The following is a 12,149-nucleotide window of genomic DNA, read 5'->3' as shown; positions in this document are numbered from 1 at the left end:
ATACACTCATCTCTAATAAATTGAGATCTAAATCAACCTAGTGTAGTTTGACAGCTGTACAATACTAACAAACTATCATGCAAAAACTGTTGTATGCTCATCTAACTAACTACAAATGTTAATTACATTTATTGAACTAATTTGTTACCTAATAAAATGAAAGGCTGAAATAGGTTTCAAAGAGTTTGAGATGCAAAGTGAATCTTATGAGTAAGTTTTCAAAATACTACTACATATTATATGAATGAATCCCGCTAGGAAGACAATAAGGTATCTATACAATATGTACAATGGGCTATTTGTTTGACCCAAATTAAATTAAAAATGACAATGAACCCTCATTTACCCTAATTCCTACCCCTAATTCAAATTACCTCCCATTCACCTTTATTGACCGTCGGTTACCCTAATCTCAAAACACGCCACTGTTGCTACTCAATAACCCCCCGCCGTGCCGTCGCCTGTCTCGCAACGTGCATCAGCTCCGACGAGAAGTGCTTCGCCCACCCGTCTTCGCGAACGTCCACCGTCGCTGGCAGCATCGGATTCATACCGCCGGCGCTAAACATCCGACCGGTGCGTTATCGTGCAACCTGGCACAGCCGTCACCTCCGACCCGAGCTGCAGCGTCCAGTCTCCGCGCGCGTACCCAGTCGCTGGAAGTAACCCCGACGCACCGTTCGCAGCTGAACATCCATTAATTGTAGACATAAACATCCATCATTTGTGATTAGAGATAATCGTGTAATCAATAAGTGGGATCATATACTCAGAATGACCATCAATTTTGTTTATAAATTAACCATCTAGATACATGTTGAATCGAACATCCAATTATTATGTCGGCACGATGTCCAACGGCGGCTGGTAATGGTGGCGGCGCTGTACCGGCGAGATTCAAGGAGAAAGGGAGAGAAAAAGGTCACACGATATTGAGAGAGGGAGGTTGTTTCTTTGTTTCCATAACTGACAGTAATCCTAATTTGATTCAAATTTTAAATTGGAAACTATTCAAAATTAATTCGTTGCCTATAATTTAATTTTAATTTCAATTTAACTCCATTGTACATATTATATAAAACATCCATTGGCTCCTCATACTTTCTCTATATAATAACAAATGAGTGTTATTATTAATGAAATTTGAACGTAATTATACTTGCAGGAACAAAAAAGAAACCATAAAATTTACTCAATGAACAATATGGCTTGAAAATAAGGAAAACCAAGAAGCTTTTGTGAGTATGCAAACTAAACTTTGTAGTAGGAGTCACTCACAACCATGGTTAACAGTAGTTAGATCGTCACATGTTTTGTCTGTGAATCAACCACCGCTAATGGGTAATTCTAAAGGTATGCACACATAGGATAAAATAGACTGTTCATTTTGGATTTTTTTCTTAGAATTTAAGTTTGTTATAAAGGTCTTCTCACCTTACATAATATTTGTTTAATTTTATCCAATGATAGAGTTCAGTAAAAATTATTCAAACACCCAATATACGATGCTCTTAGAAAAATAATTAGTAGTTAGATTATCTATAGGTCATACAAAAGCATAGTATATCCAATAATAGGTTGCCAAAACACAACATGGCTAAATTTACTGCAAGAATTTTAGTAAAAAGCTATTTATAATCTCTATTTTGTTAAATAAAGCAAAAATTTTGACACGAAAGAGACTGATTGTAAGAACATTTGAATTTTTTTTTATGTAGTCACAAAAATGATCAATAGAAGAGAAAGAGTTATTAAACTTGCTAGGAGAAGGCAACAATCTAATAGACCGATTCAACCATGTTGGGGATTAAACATATTAGTATTAAACTATATGGATCACAAATGTATTTAAACAAATTCCAGTTTTTATTATTGATGTAGTTTTATGTAAACTCCGTAAATTTAGCAAATAATTAATCAATAAATTAATTTTTAATAAAAAATTAGAAATATAAATTTTATAGTAAAATAGGATATAACTAATTAAAATAAAAATTTTGCCACAAATTTTAAAAAATTTGACCTAAGATTGGGCCAAACGGGTCGGACCGGTCAGATTAGGCCCAAAATGGGCCCAAGGCTCAACCCTAATAAACCTTATTTATGCATGCAAGTTCCTCTTCCATAGAGAGAAAGAGAGAACATGTTCAGAGGGTGAGAGAGAACTTAGGTTGGAGTTCACTATTCACTTCCAACTTTAATCCATCATATCTTTTGATACGGTGCTCCGATTGATGAGCCGTCAACAATCACGCATTTGTCTCGAAATCCTCTACAAAATGCACACCCTAAGTTGGTAAGGAATTCATCTTTTACTATCCATATCTTCCCTTCTCGGTTTCAAATTTGTGGGGTGTTAGAATTGAATTTATATGATTTTGGTGTCTTAGGTTCGAATTAGTTTGCGAAAATTAGCGGGTTTTGTTCAATTGAGGCACGGGTGAGGTAAGGGCTCTCTAAACTTTGTGGGTTCTTGAACCATTGTATATTGGGTGTTGAATTTTTGTATATGGATGTGGTAACGTGCATTAGGTAGCGAATATATGATTGTGGAACACTCTTGAAGAGATTGAGAGCTTGAATTGGGTATCTTGGTGGCTGAATTTTGTTTGGAATGACCTTGGGACTATGGAATTTTGAGGATCGGAGACCTTGAGTATCTCGGGTAATACGTGAAAATCAGCCAAGGTATGATTTAGTTTTCTTGTATTTAATATATAACGTTCTGTGAAAACTTAGGCTAGATGACCATAGGATAGGTTGGAATGCATGGAAATGATCAATGCTTAGCAACCTTGATGATGATTATGATGTGAATTTAGTATGTGTTGGATGATTGTTGTTTATGTTGGTAATAGTATGTTAATTGATAATGTTGCTGATGTAGAATGTGGAATTTAGGTTGAAATGATGTAATAACAAAGTATGATTGAAGGTGGTATGATGTGATAATTTAGGGTTGTGTTGGTGTGCTTTGATATATTGTTGAGCTGAATGTAGGTATAGAAGTTTGGATTTGAGTTTGGTTTTAATAAAAATTGAGGTTTGAAGGTTTTTGGTGTAAAACTGATTTTTAGCCAAACTTTGGCGAGCCATAACTTGGTTTCTGAACCCCCAAATGATTTCAAACTTATTTCATAAGAAAATTGGGTCCGTGAAGTTTATACCGTTTGAAGAACGGATGAAAATTGATTTAAAACGAAAAAGTTATGCGCGTCGAAAGTTTGGGATCCAAAGTAAAAATTCTGCAACTTTTCAGACTTAGCAAAAAATTTGATAAAACGTACGCCATGCGTACGTGTGATCGAGGGTTTTGTGTACGCAAACATAGTCACACGCAATCATGCTTTTCTGCCTGGCGTGCGCGCGTACGCATGTTGGGTTTGGCATGTGCAAAATGGTCCAATGTGCACGCCCACGCGTAGCGTGACATTTCAGAAATGCACTCCCACACGTACGTGTGAATTACGCGTACGCGTGACCCCTATTTAAGCAAAAATAAGTTTTGTATTTTAAAACCCAATTTCGAACCTTTAAGCCTCTGTTTTTACTCTTTTAGCCCCTAAACCTTAGTTGGATACTTAGTGATGAGATGTAATTAGGAAGAGCTAGTAACTTGGGAGTGAAGCAAGTTGTGAAGTAAGGAGCTAATGATTGTAAAGGGGTGAATTTAAGCTTGAGAAATGTTAATTGAACTTATATAATTATGAAGATGATAATAATTAATTTCATTGAGTGAAAATTGGGTTAAAATGAGGATGACCTTAAAGTGTGATGGTGATTGAAGTGATAGTGATGAGTTGTGATTGTTAGGATGGACGAGTAATTCCTATCCAAGCTATGATTATGAGTTTGAGATATTGAAATATGATTAATGATGATAATTGAGTTTAATTACGGATTATTTTGAGATGTCGAGGAATGTCTGTGAGGGTAGACAAGTAATTCCTGTCCGAGGATAAACGAGTAATTTCTATCCGATTCATGGCCAATGAATAGACGAGTAATTGCTACTCGGGTTATGATTGAGGCACCTACCTGAGTAGATGAGTAATACCTGTTTCATGTTGTGGTGTTCTGTCCAGGGTTAGCTATCGGACATTTCGAGTTGGCTTTATAACCGACAGATGAGACTCATCAGCCATAAGGCAGGCATACATCATATGCATATGTTTGCTTTGTTTGATTGTGCATTATTTGGGTTTCCTGTTGTGAATTACTATGCTTATTTGCTATACTTGCTACCTATGTATCTGAATTCTACCTGTTATTGCTTTGTCTATATTGCTTGTCTGTGCACTGGTGATTTCATAAGGTTGGAGGAGGTAGAAGGTGGATTGTAGAGTAGAGTTTTATGAGATAGCAAGGGGATTGTAAATTGAGGGATTAAGTTAGGATTGAGTTATAACCTTATGAACCTTAGATAATTATCCTGCTTATAGTTTACCGTGTTGATCCTTTAAGTTTTAAGTTTCATAATCTTAGTGTTCGCATTCTAGGATTGCCTCTGGCATTCCCAGGACCTTATATCTTATGTGTGTGGCACCTTTAGCATGGTGAGAACCCCTCGGTTCTTATCCCATACTATGTTGTTGTTTTCAGATGCAGGTCGGCTGGTACTTCGCTAGGCGCCTAGAGTTTTGCAGCGAAGTATTTTCTGGGATGTTATTTTGGTGTATATTTTTATATATATGATCTTTTGTACTTAACTCTTCGAATAACTACTTTATTTTGTACCTCCTAGAGGTTTATGAAAAACTAAGATTTTAAACATATATTTTGGGCTATGGGCTGTATATCATGTATGTAAATATTCTCCGGTCAGCCTTAGCTTTGCAGGCAGAGTTAGGAGCTTGTTATTTTGTATTCTTGACCCTCTATTCCTGCTTTCTATTTATTTATGCCCGTGAACCTTAGTTTCTTCACACACAAGTAATCTTGTTTCCAGAGCGTTGCATTTTTTTATTTTACAATTTTTGCTTTATTCGTTTTTCAAGGATCCTCGTATACTATACCCTTTTCAATAATATTATGTATATATTTTATTTTAAAGGTCGTAGCGTCTCGCCACCTCTGGTTTACATCCTAGGTGTAAAGCTTTGTGTGATAGGGTATTACATTATAGTATCAGAGTAGTTCGTTCCTGTAGAGCTTGAGAGACAGACTGACTATGCTTCTGTGCATTCTCTGTGTATGTGTCTATATGCTACTAGGATATCTGACTAAATACATAGCATAAAATTCATGAGCATGCATTTGGAACTTGGAAGCGCTAGAGTTGAGATATTGAAACTGATCACCATGATATCACTTGTTTGATGTGAAAATGAGCCATATGGCGACTCGTGGACGCGGTTGCGGGCGAGGAACAGGTAGACTAGGAAATGCGAACCCTGAAATGGCGGGAAATAACCCTGTGAACTTCGTGGCCACCCTGGAACACATGGCTGCGGCTATGCATGCGACTGCTGAGGCGTTAGGCAATCAAACCAATAATGGGAATGACAATAACGGTGGAAATGGGCCGATGACACTCGCCACTTATTTGACGATAGATCCACCAACATTCGGAGAAACCACGAACCCCACTGAGGCCGACAATTGGTTTCAGGGGATCAAACGGGCTTTACGAGCACAGAAAGTCCCTGAAGTTCAACGTATCGAGTTTGCAACTTACCAATTGGCGGGTGAATCCCAGTATTGGTGGCAAGGGACGCGACGCCTTTCTGCAGCAGGGTGATGCTACTATACCCTGGGATGCATTCCGAACTGAGTTTTATAAGAAATATTTCTCCAATTCGGTTAGAACGGCTAAGAAACTTGAACTGCTGCAATTGAAGCAAGGTTAGATGACGGTTGCTGAGTACACAAACATGTTTGAGAAATTGTGCCGATTCTCCAGAATTTGTCAGGGAGCTCCAGAAGACTTTGAAGAATGGAAGTATATCAAATATGAAGGAGGACTCCGGAGAAATATATTGAGTTATGTGGGCCTGATGGACAATTATTTTTAAACAATGGTTTACTACCATTACTAGATAGACAGTGATTTAGAACTGTTCTCTTCCATGATGGAATGGTTTGAAACTATAACTGGATAAGCAACAGTTTTTAGCGGTTGTAGTTTTATTATTAACAAAGATAACAGTTTAAAAGCGTTGACTTTGGTGTTATTTTTTTGCAACGGTTTAAAAGCGTTGACTTTGTTGATTTTAACGCCATTGTCTTTTATAACTTTTGACAACGATTTTTTTATTTATATAATTCTTTATTTACAATAATTTTCTCATATTGCATTGAAATTAGTTCCAACTATTTTTTTAATTTAGTGTCAATAAATAACATTAACTATTTAAATCAAATTACTAAAGAAAACTAATTGAACATATACCATCAAATTTGATTTATAAAGTATTATGTAAGATCCACAATCACATTATATCATCATTGCAAAATACCATAATACTAGTCTAAGTCATAACTACTTCTAATTATATCATCATCATTTTTTAAAATACCATAGTACTAGTTTAAGTCATAACAACCTCGAACTATATCATCAAATATCGCAAAAAATAAAATAACAAAAGAGAGTTGAAATAGCTAAGTAGCAAGTAAGTTTATCATCATCATGTTCACAAGTTCATGACTTTTACTCTCTAACATTTGCTCTTTCAAATTTGTGACCTTAATTAAGTTCATTTTTCCCTTCAACATCGTTTTCCTGTAACAAAACAAAAAATAGTAAATCAAATATAAAACTACACATTTATAATACTAATAATGTTTAAACTAACAATAAGTGATATTTTCGATCAAGAGCTTATTAATTCTAAAGGATTCCTAGAAGTCAACCACTGATGCTCAAAAATAACATCCCAAGCAATCATGAAACTAACAATTCGTATGTAACAAAGTATGCAAAGAAGCTTAATCAATCAATCAATCAATCACTAAATATTCTTAATAATTAAATCTTCAAAAGAAATCAAAGAGATAATATGTTAAATTATTTACCTATAGTATAGTTCAATTTCTAAGATGGTGGTAGCTACAAAGAGTGGTGCAGTTAAATGCTTAATACGGTGCTCTCATTAGCTTGTGTTTTGTCGTTACCTAGAAAGTGATCAAGTTAGTACTTTTGAGCTACGACATGCATGCCTCAATAATTAGGTAGAAAAATCAAGAAAAAATTTAAAAGTAATAGAAAAAAAATCAAGATAACCATAAAATTATACAATATATAAATCAACCTCAGTATATATTATAACCAAAAAGAGAATTAGAAAGAACTGATACCGATGGATCGATTTTGAAAGTGCCCCGATAATGTGACTGGCTAAAAATGGCCACTTTCCACTTCTACCAAGACTTTCAATTTATACCAACCAAATTCAAAACAAGAAAATAAAGCTAAAAAGACTAAGCTAAGAGTGAAAAACAAAGTATAATTGGAAAAAGAGAAAAAATCTCAAACAACATTTTTAGTTTGCACTTTTCAATTCCTATAGATATATAAATTAAACTTCACTTGAAGGAGTAAATCTAAAGATAGAAATATAAGTTCTTATCTTATTATTCATTATATATATATAAATACCATACAAATTAAATCTAGTTTGGCATTAAGAATACGTATGCTCCTAATTCGGTTGTACCAGTGCCAATGCCATTAGGAAAGGTTTCCTTAGTAGCTCTATAAAGTTATACAATTTATCAGTACATGCAATTAGATAAGAACAATAGCATAAAGTAAAATTTTATTCCCTTCAAAGCTAAATTCTTTAAACTTCATAATTATCTCCCTACCATTAAATCAAGCTAGTTAGTATTTAGATTTGATATTCCTTAATTTTATTCCACCAAAACAACTAAAAATTGTGCTAACTTCTCAATAATACGATGAAGCTTGCAACTACTGAATATATGTTATTTATAAAAATATATTTATAAAAATATAATTAACATTCAAGTTAAACTATATATTATGCATACTTATACCAATTTCAAAGCCGCATTTGTTTAAGGAGAATAATAAAAGAGAGGTCATTCTGAAAGATCTCACAACATGAGAGTGAATTGATAACTTTGACCATGCTAGGCAACAACAATACCTAATACTACCATACTTACCAGTTACCGAAACTAGTTAGCTAGATTGCAATTTCATGCAAACTTTACATATTTAAACCCTGCAATCGTTATTTTAAAAGTTTTTGTCTAACTAACAATTTCATGTCTAAATTATCAATATTAGTGATTAGTGAATGTTAACATTTTCTTATTGGAAACTTTTCAAACAAGCTATTAGAAAATCACTACAAATTTTGTAATAGTCAACCATATTAAAAAGTCAATACCATTTTTAATGAAAAAGTTACATAGTTTAAAAGTTAGGTAGAAATAAGTCAAAACCTCTTTTAAAAATTAGCAAGCTTAGTATCTTTCGACTTGCACAACTTTTATTACAAAATTTCAATTAAGCTAAATTTTAGTTTGGAGACTCCTAGCTTATCTAAAAACAAGTGTGTCTTGGTTGCGACCCAATTGCTATTCAATTCTAAGAGTTAAAAGCATTGGAAGTTGATGCATAACTTGCTGAAAACTGATTCTTTCCAACTTTGACCACCAATTTTAAAAAATTCACAACTCCCAATACTTAACTCCTAAACTTATGAAGTTTTAGAACAATAAAACAATTTGATTAAATTTTAAAAAAAAATTGGTTTTGCTCCAGAACTCAACTCGTAGGAGCCACAGCAAGACAACCAAGTTGCTGCCCTATTCGAATTTTTCTGCAGTAGGATAGATTCAACGACCTTACTTTAATAATTTGTCATAAATTGTATATTTAATGAAAAGGCCTCAAATTTTTTAGTCCAGTTCCATATATGCCCAAGTTTAACCCAGACTTGGTCTAATGCAATTCCGATCATCACAGAATCAGTTACAGCTTTTCAAAGTTTCTAACTTCGTTTAAAAGTGATGCAAAAAATCAGATTTCATAATTTAACTTAGCAAAATCATAAGTAATTCTTCAATTAATACAAAACTTTGAAAATTGAATCTTAACAACTATACTTATTGTAGTTCACTTAGCTTTTAATCTCATATCATTTCAATCACTATTAAGTTATTAGTTCACTTTCAAAGTTGTTGTTTAACTTCAAAACTCATATTTTCAACAAACAGTTAAACATTTTAAGATTCAATCCTTAAATGTTCACTAAACCCAAGTCCAATCAATCACCAACTAAGTTCACCACTGTTACAATAATCAAATAACCAACTCAATAGCAACAAATTCAATATAAACCATCAAAATTCAGAATTCACAACAATCTCTCATCAAATAATTTCATAATCCACACTTAATCCATCAATATCACAGAATTCACAAATTCAATCAATTCACAACCACAATTCAACATCCATATATAACCAATCAATTATTTATAATAATTAAACCTATTTGCAATAATTCAATAAACTCTGTGAGCATTCTTAAATTAAAATCGTTTAAATTAAACCCCTTACCTCAATGTCGAAATTAAGAAAAACTTATTGCATCCAAGTTTGTGTTGAAGTGACAACCAAGGAAATGGTTTTCATGCAAGTCTCATTCAATTTTTAGAAAAAAAAATTTTTGTTCTGGCAGGATCAGGAAAAATATACTATCTTTGATTCCTTCTAAATTTCGTTAGAAGCCTAACTAGTTATGATGATATTAGAACTATTGATGGTGTTTTATATCTTGTATTTAGAGATGCATGTTATACACAAGGTATCCTAGATGATGACAAAGAATACATTGATGCTATTGAGGAAGCAAGCAACAGGGAGTTGGGTCAATATCTCAAAAAATTGTTTGTAACACTTTTTGTTCTCAAACTCTATAACCAAACCGGAACGTGTATGAAAAAGCACTTGAAAATTACTATCAAATGACATCCTATATAGGCATAGGAGGTTACTTGACAACCAAAGTAATTAACTATTCTTGCAAACTTTATCAATTTTCTATTTTGTTCTCTTTGTATATTATCAGATAAATATTTTGTTTTGGTATAATGGTGTAATAGTAATTTTCATAACTAATGAAATTAGTAATTAACACTATCTAAAGGATTATTATCATGAGTCAATCTAAGTGAGGATTTGAACTTGCAATGGCTAAAGTTAGGTTCAAATATAGGTTTTACTATTTGTTGAATACTTTTGTAGATAACCATAATTTCACTAGAATGCTAAGGAAGTGACATTACAGTCCAATAATAGTTTATGAATTACAATTAGGTAAAATTTGTAGAATAATTCATGTAATATTATAGATAAATTTGGGTTTTTATTATTAACTTTGTTGGTGCGACTGCACAATCAAATAATAGACGTCATTCTCGATCCCCATCCTTAATTGCATCACCTTAGTCATAAAATTGCACAGTGTCCATTGTAGCGAACAAATATGATGTGTAAGAGCATATTTAAAACAATATCATCTATAGAAAATAAATTATAGGTACATGAGACACTGAATAGAGATATTCACATGTTGGTTAAACAGTATTTAATTAGCATGAACTAAACCAATTTCCATTATTATGTAACCAAGTTTACAATCACTATATAGTTTTAAACAGGCATATTTATTATTTCTTCTAGGTGAATATTTGCTAAGTGACTTTAATAACATGGAAAAACTTATTATCAAGCAAGTAAAGTCTTGAAGTATAGGCATAAGCCGACATACATCTATATATATCAGTGGTCAACAAAGAATAATAATGTATGATGTATTGTTGGGAATATGAAATTTAGGTTTTACACTATAATATAATAGTATGAATATAATTAGCTTCAAAATTTGATTTGATTTGTAACTAATACATATATTCATAGCAGATCCACATATTTGCATTAGACTTATATAAAAGGTGTATTGTTCAGTTTTAAATCCAGCTTTGTTTGAATATTTATATCTCATATGTAAATTTTAAATCCACTTGAGGCCAATTAGAATTTACATGGCAACATAATTATGGAGATCTTTATATTCTACATAGATATATATGTAATAAGGAATTTCTAGTCTTATCAATTGGGTTTTCATATGTATTATTTGTCAAAGTTTATAAATTTAATATTAATTATGACTACTAATATTTATATCTAGTAGTAATCGAATTTTATGCTAATACCTCAGATTTACATATGACAGAGGAAGAAATAAAGGACTTGACTCTTATTGAAATTGAGAATATATTAAAAAGATACAATAAAATCCTAAGACACATCCCTTCCAGGTCATTTCATAACATGGACATGTTCTATCAACAACAGATGTCAACTAGTGTCAACAGGATAATTTGTGACGAATTTCGTTAGGATAGATGACAACTGGTAGTGGAACATAAAGATTTATTGCAGAAGCTAACAAATGAGCATAAGAGGGTTTATAAAAAAATATTAGCTGTTGTCAACAGCGTTAATGGTGGTGTGTTTTTTCCATATGGATATGGTGGTATAAGCAAGACATTTGTTTGGAAAACCTTAGCTTCTGCAATTTGATCTACAAGTCAAATCATCTTGGTGGTTGCTTCGAGAGGGATAGCATCTCTTTTACTACCAGGTTGAAGGACAACACACTCGCGTTTTGCAATCCCTATTAACCTTGATGAGTTTTTAACATGTAATATTAAGCAGAACAATCATTTGACATATTTGCTAATTCGATGTAAGCTTTTTATTTGGGATGAAACTCCCATTGTCAATAGACTTTGCATTAAAGTACTTGACAGGACAATGAGAGACATCTTAAGGTTTAAGAATGTTAATAGTCTTGAGCTGCTTTTTGGAGAAAAGACTATTATATTTGGTAGAAATTTTTTATAAATATTACTTGCATACCCAAAGGCAGCAGACAAGATATTGTCAATGCAACAATCAACTCATCATATATTTGGGATAGTTACAAGTTGTCACTAACCAAGAATATGCAACTCCAAGTGGATGCTTCTGATGAAAACAATAATGGGATAAAATAATTTGTTGAAATGAATTTTGTTAATTGGAGATGGTAGGTGTGGTGATTCAATAGATGGGATACATAAGAGAGAAATTTCTAATGATGACATTTTCATTGACCAATG

Source organism: Arachis stenosperma, chromosome 9 (assembly GCF_014773155.1).
Source record: "Arachis stenosperma cultivar V10309 chromosome 9, arast.V10309.gnm1.PFL2, whole genome shotgun sequence".
NCBI lineage: Eukaryota > Viridiplantae > Streptophyta > Magnoliopsida > Fabales > Fabaceae > Arachis > Arachis stenosperma.
This window is presented reverse-complemented; position numbering follows the sequence as displayed.